We start from the raw sequence: 18,894 nt of genomic DNA on the forward strand, positions 1-18,894 counted from the left end.
GACGTTATTTGGACGTTTTTTGTACCCTGTTGACATTTGGACGTTTTTTGTGTAAAAAATGACATTTTTTAACTTCCCAGTAATTTTTATTCGTTACTAAATCTTATAAGTAGAACTGATTTTGAATTATTTTCTTAATAAATCTTTACAATCTTTGTGTTTGCTGCAGCTGCTTCCTCCAAAGTTTTTTTTGGATCCTTGGACTAAGGATCCTTTGTTCAAAGGCTGATTATGTAAACACTTGAGGTTACGAGGCTTGCTGTATGATGTAATTGCACATTAAAAGCCAAATCAGGTAGAGCCGATCTATTGCAGCAGGCACGCTCGCAAAAGCATCAAAAAAGCTGTGCAGCATAAAACGTCAGAAAAAAGTAGGCGACTTTTTTAAGACTTCATTGAAAATGTACTGAACGCAAAAAAGACTGAAATATTAGGTCCATTCAATAACTTTTCCAGTAAGTACTTGCAGCGAGAGCGTGAAAGAAAAATAAAATGAAAAACTTGCAACTTAAGCCATTTTGACACTTTCTGACGGTTAAGTTTTGGCGCAATAATAGATTTAAATTTTGTACCCATATTTTCATTTCACTAATTATGTTTCATCAAATCATCCTCTTAAACANAAATGAAAAACTTGCAACTTAAGCCATTTTGACACTTTCTGACGGTTAAGTTTTGGCGCAATAATAGATTTAAATTTTGTACCCATATTTTCATTTCACTAATTATGTTTCATCAAATCATCCTCTTAAACAGTTTGTTTACATTTGAATTTGAAACATAACTTTACTTTTGGACTCCTGCAAATTCCTGCAAGTAAAATTTTTACTTGCCAGAATTTGCAGCTCTCTCGGGTTGTTACGCTCTCGAATTCGCTCCCTCTTGCAAATATTTTGGGTTATTGAATGCATTTCCAGTAAAAACTTGCAAGATCTAGTAACAATTCGTAACAATTTTTTGATATTGAATGGACCTATTGCTATGCTCCTTCTTAGCAGAACGTAATTTAGCATTTTCGACAACCGAGCCCCTAACCAAATTTCTACAAGAAAAAAAAATTATTAAAAATCAAAGCGATTATTTAGCCCCTTTAAACTTGCACATTATTGCCCTGAAATTTAATGGGCTAAAAAATCTGAATAGAAAGTTGAAAATCTAGCTGAAAAGTGCAGATTGTTTATAATTTTTGCACTATTTTTGTGGATTTATATTTTGTTTGTTAATGAGCTTGGCTTTTATGGAAAAATAATCAACATTAAATAAACGAAAGGGAAACAGCCAAAATCCATCAAAATGTTGATGACTTAATCAGTTGATCACAAGTGAATGTATAAAATGATTTTTATATTAACGATCTCAAACCAGTTTACAATAAATTTTAAATGTGCTCTGTCGAAATGATATTTTAATATACCTTACGTACATATCGAGCCCTAACCGCCAAAATAACGTAAGCGACATTTTTTTCAAAATTTTATTTTTGATGCAGAAATGCATATAGATGCTCTAGGAATATTTCTGCATCAAAAAGGAAATTTTGAAAAAAATGTCGCTTACGTTATTCTGGCGGTTAGGGCTCGATATGTACCTTTGTATACCATAAAACTTTAAATAAGAACAATTTTTTGTACGTTCATTTGAAAAAGACGTTTTTGGGTAGGAAATGACGTTTTTCAGACCAAGAGGGACGTTATCTCATGCCGAAGACCTGGCAACACAGACTGGCAGTCTGGCAAAAGAGTAGATCAGCTCAAGCAACGACTGTTGTTAACTGTCGTTGGTTGAGCTGATCTACTCTTTTGCCAGACTGCCAGGCCACTTGCTCAATTTGGTGAATACCACTAATATGTTTAAAGACATTTTTATCACAGTTGATAAATTTAACATTTGACCAGTTTTATTACACAAATACTCCAACGACCACAGGCAAAAAAATATTGGCTACAATTTGTCATTTTGTTTGCCAGATATACGTTTTATCGGTGCACTTGCACAACATTCGCATACGCAAAAGCTCCGCATTGATTATTGCGAATACGAAAACGAATGCGAATGTTAAAATTAATGCGGAAGCTCCGCGGTTGCGAATGCGAATAAGAATATTCGCAACAACCCTGGTACGTACATATGTATGTATGGATGTGTACACTATATACTTGGAGCAAATTCATAGTATATTTTAATTATTTATGTATGGACGAATGCTCATACACACACGTAATTACGAAAAAAATTATTATGAAAATTTATGGATGGCATACTAAAAATCGATTTTACCACTTATGAGGTAAATTAACTGTGTTATTAAAATTGATAATATTTAGTAATTATCCTATATTGTAGAGCTGCAAATATATCGATGTCAGTATCGATATGTCGACTATTTGTTTTTTTTGCCGACATCGATCTTTTTTTCGATATCGAGTATGTCATGTCCATTTTCTCATTACTTATTTTAACGGCAAACACCATCAGCGACTGAAATTTTGGTGTGCCGATTTGTAGTCAAGTTCGAAATCGCAAAAAAACTCCGTTGATTTCAGACAAATTTTTTATTTTTTTAAATACATATATATATATATATATTTTATAAATACATATATACTTTTTGGGTACGTGTGTTTTCGAGTGAACTCCTCCGAAACGGCCGTAATGATTTTAATGAAATTTTTTCCTAAAGTCCTTGTATAGTTTAAGTTCACAACTTAAAACGCCAAGCGGCACTGGAGTCGAGTTATTAAAAATCGTATTTGTGATCTGATCTGGCTAATATTCAAAATATGTTTATATTGGTAACCTGAAGGGAAATATTTCTGTGAAAAATGTGGTTCGCCAGGTGGCTCTGGAGTCGAGTAATTGCTAAAAATCGTCAACTGAAGTCATTCGGGACACGAGGGATCAAAATCAAATTACAACCGTTAAATCGGCCACCATAACCATTGCGGTCCTTGCTTCACGGCGACGAAACAAAATAAAGACAATTCTTCATGAATTCCGCCTACAAATTCAATTGTAAGACATTTATGGTATTTCGTCTGAAATAAGTCTGTGTATGTATATTGGATTTCTGTTCCCTCATTTTGAAATTGCCACCACCTTTTCTATACAGATTCCGCAAGAACTTCTTCACGAACATAACGCTTTCGTTAGGTTATTTAAGACGGCAATGGATGCTTGCTTGCTTGCTTGCAATGCTTTCTGACGACCACAAAACCAAATGTGAATGTGAGTTGTGGTGAACACTTTGTACCAGGGAAGCCAACTCGTGGGGAATTCCTCGATGTGCGGGAATCGGGGAAAGGACCGATTTTTGTGGGGAATTTCAGTTTACATTCTTTATTTGAAGAATTAGGTATAATGTTTTTTTTTTTTGCTTCCTTAATTTCATAATGATTTAAAAAAAATATAAGTTGAGATGTCACACTCGTCACCGTGGAATGAGCCGTATGCAGTTGTGTAGATCGTTCAATTCCAGTATAATAAAGTTTCAAATGGCTAAAAATTTCCGTTGATTTTTTAGAATTTTCTCCAATAACGAATAAACACACTTTACCTTATATGGAAGAAAACAGCAACATCTTCGGCAAAAAAATTCTAAAACGTAAATTTTTAGACACTTGAAACTTGCACTCTTTTGTTTTAGAATTGAGTAGGCTATAAAACTGTGTACTCAAAATTTCTCCAGAAAATCGAATTCAAAAGCTCAAAATTTTTACGAAAGTTTGTTGATTTTTTTGAATATTGTACAAAGTTTGAAACTTATACTACGTTCAAATTGACGAGCTAAACATGTTAAATGGGCTTGAACCAGTTAAATGAACAAAACATGTTCATAAACAAGTTAAATCGCATGCAATTGTTGTTGGAAAATTGAACCAGTTAAATCATTTAACTCGTTTGAAAACCAGTTCAGAGCAGAGTTGTATCAGAAAGCGTTCTGCTCCGACCAATCAGAAAGACCCAAAAGCTGTCATTTGACACGCCAACGTTCAAAAAATTTATATTCTGAAATATATTAAAAATTAAAAATTATTAAAAAATATCAAAATTGTATGCATGTCTGCCCGCCAAAAAAGAGGGCAAGGCAAGAGGACAAAATTTATAAAGGTTTGGTTAGGTTTATGAATAAATAGATGTGTTTAGCTGAGGGAGAGCGGGAGACCAGGTTTAGAGTTGTGGTCGAGTTAGAGTTGTAGAGGAGGTAGGGATTACCATTACGAGTGGTTATGTATCGAGCTCAATGAGCCCGTATGGTGTATAGGTGCACATCAAGCCAACCACGCACTCCATATGCCTGCTATGCGAGAGAGAGAGAGAGAGTGAGATATGCGGGCAGGCTGATGAAGCTCTAGCGCAAGATGTGCCCCTTTTACCATGTATTAATTGGGGGACTCCATTGGAGGAGTCATGCCCTAGCTGCCGTAGGCTGCTGTGCAATGAGCTGGGATTTATTCAGGGATGCATTTATGCAGAGCCCCGCTGTGGATTGTAAGCCGTAGCTTACTACCATACCAAAAATACTCCGGGAGTGGAGTGAGAGTGATGCTTAAAGCATCGTGTGATAGCCAAGATGGGCTAGCGTTGACCATTGTGATGAGCCAAGCTGGTTAGCGTTGACCATGGGGTGAGAGAGGTGTCAAGCATAGGAGCATTGACCCTTGTGATGAGCCAAGCTGGGATAGCGTTGACCATTGTGATGAGCCAAGCTGGTTTAGCGTTGACCATGGCTGAAATGCCAGCGACTTTCCACTTCAATAAGTTCAGCGAAGAGATATTTGAGAATTGCATGAAAAATGCATACCCAATTAAGAACGAGCGAATTACTTTCAAACACAAGGGCGTGTGTTTGTTCGCTGCACTTGGTTTTGGGCGGGAGTGCAATACAAGTGCGTGTGTGTATTCGCTGCACTTGGTTTATGCGGGAATGCAATATAAATGCGTGTGGGTGTTCGCTGTTCTTTCTTTATGCGGGAAATGCATAAGTCGCTTAAACAAGATGAATTACAGTTAAAAACAAAATAAATAGAAAGACCAGCGATACATCGAAATACATTTTTTTTTGTAAATAAGGAGATATCTATGGGTGGGGAATTTTACGGGGAAAATCGGGGAATTTCATTGTCGAAATCGGGGAATTATCAAAAATGAGTNCTTTATGCGGGAAATGCATAAGTCGCTTAAACAAGATGAATTACAGTTAAAAACAAAATAAATAGAAAGACCAGCGATACATCGAAATACATTTTTTTTTGTAAATAAGGAGATATCTATGGGTGGGGAATTTTACGGGGAAAATCGGGGAATTTCATTGTCGAAATCGGGGAATTATCAAAAATGAGTTGGCTACCCTGCTTTGTACCAAATGTTTGAATTGAAAAAATAAATTTTGGGCGGGACGAAGTTCGCCTGGTCTGCTAGTATACATATATATAGATTTTTGAATCAGTGTTCTGAATTTTAAAATGATGTGTTTGTTGTACACAACCTTGTATTCATTCATGCACCTTTGTTTGCCCTTTATCTGCGTATTTTCGCAAATAAATGAAAATTCAAACACAGTTTTTCTTAAAAATTTCCGCAGGCCTTCCGGGGTGGGTTTGAACCCCCAAAACCCCTACCTGCGTTCGCCTCTGGTTTCAGATAATGTTTTTTGCAGACAGTGTTGTGCTTTTTTATAACATGGAATTTTTAAGCGACTTCGAACTTGTACTATATTATATGCATTAAAATTTAATAGGCTACAAACCTGCATATCACATATTTTTCTAGAAATTCAAATTAAAAAGTTTACAATTTTGATGAATTGGAGTTGATTTTTTAAATTTTTGTAATTTAGATTTATATGGCTTTTTTAGAGAATGGCCTATACTTTTACAAAAAAGAAATGGAAAAAATTTCAGAATGAGAAAAACATTGCTAATATTGTAATAATATCACTGGGTGATTTTGAATGTGGGCCACTGTACATTTGAGTGGTCCAAATTTTATATGAGCGAAAAAATGTTATGCTAGCAAACGGGGAACCCCCTTAGTTTTTTCCTTTTGATATTTGTAATATCTATACAAACTTTAAATTTTCTACTGTAACCAATACATACTCTACTCTATATGCATTATTTAAAATTTAGAAAAATTATTTACTTATTACTAGACACACCCACGTTTTGTTACAAATATGTAAAATTATTTTAAAATGTTTAAATTGCACTCTTTTTATTATTCTGCAGGAGTTATGCATTAGAAGAATTTAGATTATGTCGGAGTTCCCACGTCCCTTTTCCATTAACATCCACCGTTTAGTTTCATGTGGTACTTTTTTAATTTTCATTCATTTAAAATTTGATGAGTATGGGAAGGATATTCGTGTCAATATTTGTGTTGTCCGATAGCTTAGAATATGTTTGACGGAAGCATATGCACAAATCTGCCAAATCTTCTCTAAAGCCACTTTCGATAAAAATTGTAGAATATTCTGGAGGATTTGTTTCACTCTCAGGGGTATACTAGTTCTTAGAGCAATATTTATATCCAGTTTTTAATTTTGTCGTGTACTTATCTTTAATCGTTGACGATGAAAAAGCGAAATAAAAAAAGAAATATTACCATATTTTCGGTATTTTGCAAACTGACGTATTGTATATTTTTGCAAAATAGTTTCTGTAAAAAAAGTAGGTACTAATCGCTTGTCAAAAAAGGCAGCTGGGTCTTTAATCTAAGAAAAAGTGCTTTTCTGTAATTACAAAATTTAATTATTTTCATTCGATTTGGGCATTTAGAAATGCGAATCTTGTAAACATAATAGATATAGGAATTTAACTTTCTGAAAAAAAGTTATTATTGATTTCAAAAACAACCTTACACGCTATTGAAATAAAAAATTCTACTAAATTGGTATTGGGTATGTTCCCCTCAGGATTTTATAACGCCCGCGATTCCGTTCAACATAAAACTTACTGATTTTTGGCAGTAGTCTAGCTTAGATATTTGGATGTTGCACGCCCCTGTTATTACCACCATGAACTCCACCGAGGTCCACCAATAACCGCTCTAGAAAAATGATTAAATTGTGATAGCTCAATAACAGAAATTTATTATATTTGAGGCAGTGACTATAATTGTCAAAACATAAATAATTTGCTAATGCAATGCTTTTGTGGACATAAGCTTAAGTGCAATCGACCTGAAGTGCGAAATGCACCGTATTCTTATACAACAATTGTGTCAATATTTTGATCAAAGCAGATGTAAGCTTCTTCTGTGAATCCTTTCCTACTGCTCGTCGGAATTCAATACGTTCGCCTCCTTCATCTATCATATGTAATAAAAAGCCTACTAAAATATTACCAAGCGCAGGTGCCATATGATTCTCTGTATAAAGAGATTGCTTCTCCTCGGGATAAAAATGCGCGCATGCTGAATATAATCACAGCTATACATAAAGATAGATCAAGTTTAGTAAAAGTAACTGAAAGTCTGAAATCGAATTTGGTCTCTTTGAACAATAGTCATCAAGAGAAAGATAAAACTACTGCTTTGCTCATATCGGAGTTTAAAAACCTTTACGCTCTTGCAAGTGATGCCTTCAAGATGTAAAATTGCTATGAATTCGATACGGGCTGTTGTGTATAAATAGTCTGCAATAGCGATGGAAAATCAAATTCAGCCTAAATTTAATAAAAAAAAATAATGTACCTAGTAGCTGACAAATGCACCTTAAATTAGCTCATTTTTTATTTAGGTTACTTTTTATTAACAAATTTGATTCGCTGTAATCACCTAAGTGATTTTGGGCGAGTCCAAAACAGCACGCCAGTCATTTCTCCTCTGTGCTAACTGGCGCCAATTGGACATGCCAAGTGAAGCCAAGTCCTTCTCCACATGGTATTTTCAACGCAGAGGAGGCCTTGCTCTTCCTCTGTTACCAGCATCGCGGCCAGCGTTGAATACTTTCAGAGCAGGAACGTTTCAGGCCATTTGAACGAGACGGCCAAGTCAGCGGAGCCGCTGAATTTTAATTCCCTGCACTATGTCTATATCGTTGTAAAGCTAAATAATTCAGCTCACCGTTCAATCCTCTAAGGTATTCGCCATCGCCAACGCGTAAAGGTCCGTAAATTTTTCGCAGAATCTTTCTGTCGAAAACTGCAAGATCCGCTTCATAAGATGTTTTCATTGTCCGTGCCTCCGCGCCATACACCAGCCCAGGCATGATGAGTGACTTAAAGAGTGTGATCTTTGTACGACGAGAGAGAACTTTACTTCTCAATTGCTTACTCAGTCCAAAGTAGCACTTGTCGGCAAGAGTGATTCTTCGTTGGATTTCAACGCTGACATTATTACTGGTGTTCATGGCTGGTTCCCAAATAAACGAAGTTGTCTACTTTTTCAAACTTGTAACTGTCAACAGTGACGTATGTGCCAAGACGCGTATGCTCTGACTGTTTGTGTGATAACAGGAGATACGTCTTTTTGTCCTCGTTCACCACCAGACCCATTCGCTTTGTGTCTCTTTCCAACGATGAGAAGGCAGAACAGACGTAGCCCTTGTTTTGACCAATAATATCGATGTCGTCGGCATACGCCAGCAATTGTACGCTCTTGTGAAGTATTGTGCCTGCGCGCTTCAGTTCTGCGGCTCTTAATATCTTCTCCAACATCAGATTAAAGAAATCAGACGAAAGGGAGTCCCCTTGTCTGAAATCTCGTTTGGTATCAAACGGCTCGGAGAGGTCCTTCCCTATTCTGATGGAGCTGGTGGTATTTCTCAACGTCATTTTACACAGCCATATTAGTTTCTTGGGGATACCAAATTCAGACGTCGCGCCATAAAGGCAATTTCTCTTCGTGCTGTCGAAAGCGGCTTTAAAATCGGCAAATAGATGTTGTGTGTCGATCCTATTATCGCGGGTCTTTTCCAAGATTTGGCGCATTGTGAATACCTGATCTATGGTGGATTTTCCAGGCCTAAAGCCACACTTCCGGCCAATCAGTTCGTTGACGGTGGGCTTCAGCCTTTCGCACAATACACTTCATAAGACCTTATTGGGCAGAGCACACTTAAACTCCAGTGGTCGGGCATGCGTTCATCTGACCATATTCTGCATAAGAGTGGATGCATGCACCTTATCAACTCCTCGCCACCGTACTTTAATAGCTCAGCTGGCAGGGTGTCAGCTCCAGCAGCTTTGTTGTTTTTCAAGCGCGCTATCGCTATTCGTACCTCGTCATAACCAGGTGGTGGAACATCGACTCCATCGTCATCAACTGGGGTTCGGGTTCCTGTTCTTCACTAATTTCTGCGCTGCTACCATTCAGTAGGCTGGAAAAGCGTTCCCTCCATAATTTAAGCACATTATGGACATCGGTCACTAGGTCGTCATTGTTGTTCTTATAGGAGTTCGCCCTGGTCTTGAAACCTTCCGTAAGTAGCCTAACCCTTTGGTAAAATTTTCGGGCGTTTTTCCTGTCGGCTAGCACTTCAAGCTCTTCGCACTCATGTGCTCGGCCTCTCTCTTCTTATTGCGGAAAATACGTCTCGCTTCCTTCTTCAGTTCCCTATAACGGTCCCGATCGCAGCCACGATGCAGCCAAACAAAGGTGGCGCCTTCCGCGGACCGCTAGTGCTCTCTTTCCCGATTTGACAGCATTCACCCTTTCGCTGACGTCCNCGCGCTTCAGTTCTGCGGCTCTTAATATCTTCTCCAACATCAGATTAAAGAAATCAGACGAAAGGGAGTCCCCTTGTCTGAAATCTCGTTTGGTATCAAACGGCTCGGAGAGGTCCTTCCCTATTCTGATGGAGCTGGTGGTATTTCTCAACGTCATTTTACACAGCCATATTAGTTTCTTGGGGATACCAAATTCAGACGTCGCGCCATAAAGGCAATTTCTCTTCGTGCTGTCGAAAGCGGCTTTAAAATCGGCAAATAGATGTTGTGTGTCGATCCTATTATCGCGGGTCTTTTCCAAGATTTGGCGCATTGTGAATACCTGATCTATGGTGGATTTTCCAGGCCTAAAGCCACACTTCCGGCCAATCAGTTCGTTGACGGTGGGCTTCAGCCTTTCGCACAATACACTTCATAAGACCTTATTGGGCAGAGCACACTTAAACTCCAGTGGTCGGGCATGCGTTCATCTGACCATATTCTGCATAAGAGTGGATGCATGCACCTTATCAACTCCTCGCCACCGTACTTTAATAGCTCAGCTGGCAGGGTGTCAGCTCCAGCAGCTTTGTTGTTTTTCAAGCGCGCTATCGCTATTCGTACCTCGTCATAACCAGGTGGTGGAACATCGACTCCATCGTCATCAACTGGGGTTCGGGTTCCTGTTCTTCACTAATTTCTGCGCTGCTACCATTCAGTAGGCTGGAAAAGCGTTCCCTCCATAATTTAAGCACATTATGGACATCGGTCACTAGGTCGTCATTGTTGTTCTTATAGGAGTTCGCCCTGGTCTTGAAACCTTCCGTAAGTAGCCTAACCCTTTGGTAAAATTTTCGGGCGTTTTTCCTGTCGGCTAGCACTTCAAGCTCTTCGCACTCATGTGCTCGGCCTCTCTCTTCTTATTGCGGAAAATACGTCTCGCTTCCTTCTTCAGTTCCCTATAACGGTCCCGATCGCAGCCACGATGCAGCCAAACAAAGGTGGCGCCTTCCGCGGACCGCTAGTGCTCTCTTTCCCGATTTGACAGCATTCACCCTTTCGCTGACGTCCCATTATTATTTTTTCGCACTATTGATGAATACTAAAGTTTCATATTGTACCTAAGAGTGGATACACGTACCTAAAGAGTAAACATATATTTTTATGTGCATATATTTTTGGTAGTTGGTGGACTACATATTCCTTTTGAACCATAACAATTTTTCTACTTACATGAAACAATATTTTACTACGTTCCAAATGTACCTAAAATAATGTGGTTGTACTGAATGTACGTTAAAATTTAAGAAGCTGAAGAGTAGGTACAATTGAACCTAGTTTCACATCACTATTTCGCACTACTTGTTCGCTTCTTCCTCATTCTCAAAATAATGTGACGTCACACCCAGTTGCTCTCACCTCGATTGGCGCAATCTTGTATTCTATCATTCATGGATCTCTGCGGCTTCTTGACATTCCTCATCGTACCAGTTTTTCCTTCGGGCTCGCTGAAATCCAACTACTTCTTCGGCGACGGTACTTAATGATCGGTAAATGTGGTTCCACTGCTCGCTTATGTCGGATTGTTGAAGAGTGCTCTCAGAGAGCAGGTGTGTGAGTCGAGCGGCGAATAAATTGGCCGTCTGTTGTGATTGCAACTTTTCGACGTTAAGCTTTCCTTGCATAGTTGGGCGCATAGTTTTTGCTGCACAGAAGCAGGTGCGTATCTTAGCTACATCAAGATAGTGGTCCGGGTCGATGTTTGGCCCTCGGAGTGTACGTACGTCTAAAACGCTGGAAGCATGCCTTCCGTCTATCACAACGTGGTCGATTTGGTTTCTCCTTTTTCGATCTGGATGCGCCATGTACCTTGGTGGATGTTCTTATGTTGAAACCTAGTACTACATGTTACCATGTTTCGGGCCCCGGCAAAGTCGATCAGCCTTAGTCCGTTATCGGACGTTTCGTCGTGGAGGCTGAATTTTCCGACAATGGCGCCAAAGATCCCTTCCTTGCCCACCTTGGCATTAAAATCGCCGAGCACAATTTTAACATCGTGTCGTGGGTAGTGCTCATATGTACGCTCTAAGCGTTCATAGAAGAGATCCTTGGACGCCTCGTCCTTCTCTTCCGTCGTGGCATGGGGCAGATGAGGGAGATGTTGAAGAATCTCGCTTTGATACGGATTTTGGCTAGACGTTCGTCCACCGGGGTGAACGCCAGTACTCGACGACGGAGTCTCTCTCCTACCACGAATCCAACACGGAATTTGCGCTTCTTTACGTGGCAACTGTAGTAGACGTCGCAAGGCTTCACACTTACTTTTCCTTGCCGGAAAGAGGCACCTTCCCCGTTAAGAGTCCGGATATTCCAAGTGCATACCCTCAAATCATAGTCCTTTATACGTTTGCCGTGGGCGTCATAAAAAAAAGGGGTTTCATACGAGGCTTGTTGGAATTTTACATTGGGCGGGGTTTTAACGTGGGGTGATCCAAACCCAGCGCACGCGAAGTTTTACTCCTTCTCACTTTAGCTCGCTTCCAAACGGGTGTTTGGTTGCTACCCAGAGGATTCGTGGATATAAATATCCGGACGTTGTGAGCTGCGATTTGAACCGTACGCAGGTGAATGGCAGTCAAAATTTTTCCAGTTTTCTGCACGGAACCATTCTCCAAACTTGATTCAATTAAGTAAAATTAGTGTTAGTACATAACACAGGTCAACAAAAATTGGAAAAAAAATTGTGCGGCAAATGCTAAAGGTATTTTTGATTTTTGCGAAAATTCGCGTTTTTTGCAATATTTTATAAGCTCTAGAAATGAAACAAAAGGTATAGAACCTTCCACTTAGGCTTAAATTAAAGCTAGAACGCTCGATCGCTACCCTTGAAGTTACCATCCCTGCACCTTGACTTGAAGGTCCACTTATAGTCATTTATTGAGCAAAAAAAAAATAATGTAAAATCGTGATATAAACAATTGTGCCAGCTTTAAATTAAGCCTAAGTGGCAGGTCCTATCGCCTTTTGTTTCTTTGCTAGAGCTGCTGAAATAGGGCGATTTTTTGGAAATTTCTCATAATCTGGAACTGTTGGAAACGTTATACTTACGGATTCGTAATAAGCACAAAAAAGTCTATCAAAAACAGCTCTAATTTTTGCCGCACAAAAGTCAATTAAGATAAACTTCTATACATAGTGTAAAGGAAAGTCGAGATTCTTTGTACGCGGTAATCTCGAAAACTACTGAACGGATTTTGACGAGATTTTCTCTAATATACTCTGTATCAGCAGGAGAGGGACCTTTTTTTACTTAGAATTTTAATAGGTTTGCCAGCTGTCTAAAAAACTATAAGATCCGCACCGTTCGTTGGATTACAAAAGATGAGGTGTCAAATGAAAAGGATTGGCCTCTAGAAAAGCACGAATATTTTTTTTAATAGGGTTGCCACCTGTTAACAAAATTACTATATTCAATCATAATAAGCTTAGGCATCAGTTCTGTATCGTCAGTGTCAAACGAAAAGACTTATCCTGGATTTCCCCTAGGCATTAAATGGCAAAAATGACAAATGACAAAGTCGGTAATTAAAAAATAATCGTGTCATTACATTAAAAAAATAATCACTAAGATCATTTCCACATGGCATTTTTTTAAATGGCAGACATTTTTTGTCATTTCAATGCCTAGTGGAAATTCGGCATTAGCCTCTACATGCGCAATGATGTATTATTTTTCTGAATAGGGTTTTCGCCGTTCGTTGGATTGCAAAATGAGATACCAAATGAAAGTGCATTGCCTTAGCGTGTACAAAAACTTTATTATTTTTTAAGTAGGGTTGCCACCTATTTAAACTTACTATTTTCTATACATAGTAAAAAAGTAAAGTTGTGATATTTTGACCACGCCGCTGAACTGATTAAGAAGAAATTTTTTAAGTATAATCTGTATCGATAGGAATATTATCTTTAGTCCTTTGAGTCATATGGGTTGCCACCTGTCTAAAAAATTATAAGATCCGCACTGTTCGTTGGATTACCAGAAATGGGGTGTCAAATAAAATGGCTCGGCTCTGAGATGTTGAATAATGTATTTCTTTTTAAGTAGGATTGCCACCTTTTAAAAATTACTACTTCATTCGAACATGGTATCAATACAAAAAGTGAGATGTGAAGTGAAAAGGCTTGGCCTCCGGATGTTCAATAATCTATTATTTTTTGAGTAGGGTTGCCATATTTCTAAAAATAATAAGATTTTCAATGTTCATTGGACTAAAAAATGAGGTATCAAGTGAAATAATATGGTCTACGGATAAGCTTTTATTTTTTTAATGGGGCTGCCACCTATTTAAAAATTAATAACTAACATATAGTACGTGAAGGCGCTCTCTCTTCAAAATAGTTTTTTTTTGCTAGGTGCTGAATTCAAAAAAGTGTAAGGCTGATGCCTTTTTTGTTTGCATATGTTGGCATGTATGTACATAGGCTACATTTGTTGGGATTTCAGTGAGAGACAGAATTTATAAATCAGCTGCGCCTACTTGGATGTTTTTATTTCATTAGGTTCACGTGCATATGTATAAGCACGGCTGACTTCCAAAACGTCAATTGCTTTGCATACGTACAAAGTATAAGGTTCCACAACGTCGAACTACAAAATATTGACAATGTATACTGTTCCAAAACGCAGCCGTAAGGCTATCGAAACGCATCGCTAGAGCAATCAGTGCATCAGAAACAAAGTTGATGCTTCGTTTGTTATTGGTTAGCATTGGTGTTTCAGAAATGGAAAATTCAGAAAAATTGTTCATTACTATATTGAATATTTAAAATATGCAATGTTTATGGTTACAATGTGTCGCAACTCTGCATATACAAACAGTTTGAATACCGCAGTATAACAGTTTCCAAACATTGTATTGATACCAGAGGTCGAAAATAACCGTCAACACTTTGAAAGTGTCCCAAAATAACTGTCACTATTTAAGGGAAAAAATAACCCACAAAACAGAACAGGTGGTTTATTTTTGGTAGATGTGCGCCCCTCTCAGTGGGAAAGGGTTATTTTGCATATAATTTCCGTTGCTGTTGGACACGGACACTTATCGCTGGAAGAAGAAAAATAAGTGTTAGAAGTGCGTAGAAACATATCAAATTTGCTGTTGATAGAGAGATATAAGCAACGTCAACGTCACGGTCATGTTATTGATTTACAATCCGCTATCAATTAAGAAATTATTATTAGGATTTAGTTTGTTGACCAAATAAAAAATAAAATTTATTTCTGATTTGATTTTTCAACCAAATAAGAAATACAAATTTTTGATTTGGTTTGTAGAGCAAATCAATTTGATTTGTAATTTTACAATTAAATAATACTTTTGTTATGCGACGCAAATAAGATATTTAAGTATCTTCCAACTACCAGTTCCACGAAAATCTTCGGGATCCTTGGGACTACTTCGAGATTTTCGAGACTTCTTCGGGATTTTCGGAATCTTCGGGACCACTTCAAGAATTTTAGTCTATTTCGGGATTTTTGGACTATTTTGGGATTTTCGAGACTTCTTCAGGATTTTCGGAATCTTCGGGACTACTTCGGGATCTTTGGGCTATTTCGGGATTCTCGGGACTAATTCGGGATTTTCGAGACTACTTTGAGATTTTCGGGATCCGCGGCACTAATTCGAAATTTTCGAGACTTCTCAGGATTTTCGGAATCTTTGGGACTACTTCGGGATATTTGGGATATTTTGGGATTCTCGGACCTAATTCGGGATTTTCGGGACTACTTTGAGATTTTCGGGATCCGCGGCACTAATTCGAAATTTTCGAGACTTCTCAGGATTTTCGGAATCTTTGGGACTACTTCGGGATATTTGGGATATTTTGGGATTCTCGGACCTAATTCGGGATTTTCGGGACTACTTTGAGATTTTCGGGATCCGCGGCACTACTTCGGAATTTTCGAGACTTCTTCAGGTTTTTCGAAATCTTCGGGACTACTGCGGGATTTTTGGGCTATTTCAGGATTTTCGGGACTAATTTCGGGATCAGTGGCACTAATTCGGAATTTTCGAGACTTCTTCAGGATTTTCGGAATCTTCGGGACTAATTCGGGATTTTTGGGACAAGTAGTAGTCCCGAGAATACTGAAAATCCCGAAATAGTTCCCAAATTGAGTCTCTGTGACTATATCATTTTCTTTATAATTACCTGTATTTTAATCTATCCTCCTTTATTTTCATCTTTACTCATCCTCATCTTTATGTTTATCAATTTCTACATTACATATCCCCTTCACCTTTGCCCTTATATTAGTAAAAATTTTAAATTTACCTTGGTCTTCATTTTTGCATTTATCTTTACGCATCATTGTTTTTGTTTTTACTTTTGCCTTTGCCTTTATCCTTTTCTTTATCAATAAAATAAAATAGCTTATTTTCGGTGTATCATATTAAGAATGTGCACGCTCTCTTCTTTGTCATAAATGTTCGCACATGTATGTATGTGTACGTATATGTCGTGTAAAGAAATGCCTAGCGCTTTGCTTCCACTTATTACGCCCACTTATATTTTTCAGACCTGCAATAACCCACAAATTAAGACACTTAAAAATAAAAGTCCCTGCCAAAGTCTTTTTGCCCAAGGGAAATTTTAGCAGTTGATAAATAATCCACAACGGAAAACACAAAAAGATCGCACAGAGTGATTTGCCACGGTGGGAAACACTCTTTGCTTGAGAGAAGAGTATTTGTGTCAGTGGTAAACACCATACGGGACACTTGGTGACGGTTATTTTCGATCTCTGATTGATAAGTTTTGGAAGTCGGCCTACTTTAGTATCTACATATGTATGTATGTGTGTACATACACCCACTATAATTGTTCTTAAGTGTTCAGTCAAAAATATTTGAAACACAAAATTCAAATAAATTACTTCGATGTTTTTGTTTAGTTTCTTCTTCCTCTTCTCTCCCTCGCTAATTTGAATATACGTATGTACATCTATACATAGTATAAAGGAAAGTCGAGATTCTTTGTACGCGGTAATCTTGAAAACTACTGAACGGATTTTGACGAGATTTTCTCTAATATATTCTGTATCGATAGGAGAGTGACCTATTTAATTTAGAATTTTAATAGGGTTTCCACCTGTTAAGAAAATTACTAAATTCAATTCTAATAAGCGTAGGCGGCAGTTCTGCCATCAAATGAAAAGACTTAGCCTCTGGATCAGTGATAAAATTTATGGTACAATTGTACTTTTTTGGTACATTTTGGAAGCCAAAAGTACATTGGTACTACATCGACATTTTTGATACATTTTTGTCAAGATACGGTACTGCACCACAATTATGTCGAAATACTACACTCTATTTACTTAAAAATTTGAATTTTAGTGCATAAAAATAAAGTAATCTTTTTCTACCTTATTTAAGTAAATACGTGGTGTTTATTAAAAACGAAACTCTTTTTTAATCAAAAAAAGTTGCTGTCTTAATAGGTCTATTTATAAAATTTTCCACTAAGTACTAGCGGCGAGAGTGTAAAAGAATCATAGCGAGTAAAATTGAAGACAAGACTAAATTATCAGAAAAAGTTATTGAACGCAAAACCAGTAAAAACTTGCAACTTACGCCATTCTGACTTTCTGATAGTTAAATTTGGTAGAAGTATTTTTGTATTCTCCACACAAAATTATCCAGCAGCAAAATTCTGAGCAGTTTGCAAAATTTTCAATAACTTGCAATCTTCGAAACAGCTGATCACATTTGGTAATTTATTATCCGCTTCGTGCATTGTCCCCGATTTGGAATTTTTTTACTATTGAATACTTTTGTATAGGAAACATTTTTTTATCATTAAATTGAATTATCTCAGAATGAATAAGTTTTTTTTCTAACAAATATTTTTGATGCCACATCATGACGCATTCAAAAATAAAAAATCTCCTCCAAGCACCCTTCCTTGTTTCACAAAAATTAAGTCGATATAGCTACAAATGTGCCTTTAAAATTATCCCATTTTCGTTTCAACGATCAACTGACAAATTCGATAAGAAACTTTCAGTATTATTATCTATTTTGTTATATTTCTGGGAAAAATATGGTACAATTGAAAAATTTTATACGGTAGTCATAGTTTACGCACTAAAATTAGAAAATTAGAGATTAATAGTAAATTAACGAAACTAAACGTTTCTTCTATTCTTTTGTTTATTCACGAACACATGTTCTTGATCAGCAGACATTTTTACTTGTAAGTTTTCGCAGGTAAATTTTCTTGCAGCAGAAATTGCCAGATCTCAGTGTCATTTTGCGCTCTCGATTTCAACTACTTCGCAAGATTTTAGGGACGAGAACACTGCTATTAACTTGTTTATTTCTATAAAAGGAAATATTTTGCATACAATTTTTGTGAAGCTTCCATTCCGCTACGGCCTTTTTTAATTTTTGTATTACAAGCACTTAATAAGTATAACTTGTATACTTTTGTTGATTAACTTGGCGTTTTGGTGGTCTTTTCAAACAATTCATTTGCACTTGTGTTTTCCACCTTCGACACGCTATGTTTTATATCATGATTTTTATACAGAAAATCTAAAAACATATGTATATGTAACTATGTATGCATGCACATAGCCAGAACGAAATTTAGGGGGGGGCCCATACAAAATAAAAAATTCAAAACCAATAACTTACTTATGTACTAAAATTTGTTTTATTATAGCTTAAAATTATTGTAACCAATAAAGGTAAATATGTTGTACAAAAAACAAATAAACAGAAGTTCACAAAAGTTGATATAAAACTATTCGTCGATTTAAATTGTTAACTTTTTACTGAGCATGTTTATTTTACGAGGAGGAAGCATCGAAAGCCTAACCCCTTCCGTGTGAGACTTTAACCCAAACTAAAATTCCTACCGTCATGTACCGTTCCCCTCCCGGTACCACCGTCAAGGATTTCGTCGGGATTATAACACTGTGTGACTGATAAGGTTATAGATCTATTCTCTTCCTCTTCTTCCTTTTTGGCGCTGTAACCGCCAAAGCGATTTTGACCAACTGACGCCTATTAGAAATGCCAAGTGAAGCCAGAATACTTTCAGAGCTGGGTAAATAAATATACCAGCCTAAAAAATCTGCGTACTCAAAATGTTCAATACGCCCTCATACTTATACATACATACATATGTATGTATATCATTTAACGTTTTGTCCGGCTATTTGGTTTATTATACAGGT

At 37.3% G+C, this 18,894-nt stretch overlaps 1 long non-coding RNA gene across 1 annotated transcript in view; it reads left to right on the top strand.

Annotated features, from left to right (window-relative positions):
* The window catches only part of LOC108360467 (uncharacterized), a 177,160-nt gene that overhangs the window by 138,475 nt on the left and 19,791 nt on the right, over positions 1-18,894 (top strand). The gene's annotated exons all lie outside the window — the stretch shown is intronic.

This window comes from Rhagoletis zephyria, unplaced genomic scaffold (genome assembly GCF_001687245.7).
Source record: "Rhagoletis zephyria isolate East Lansing unplaced genomic scaffold, Rhagoletis_zephyria_1.1 Rzeph_scaffold_00577, whole genome shotgun sequence".
NCBI lineage: Eukaryota > Metazoa > Arthropoda > Insecta > Diptera > Tephritidae > Rhagoletis > Rhagoletis zephyria.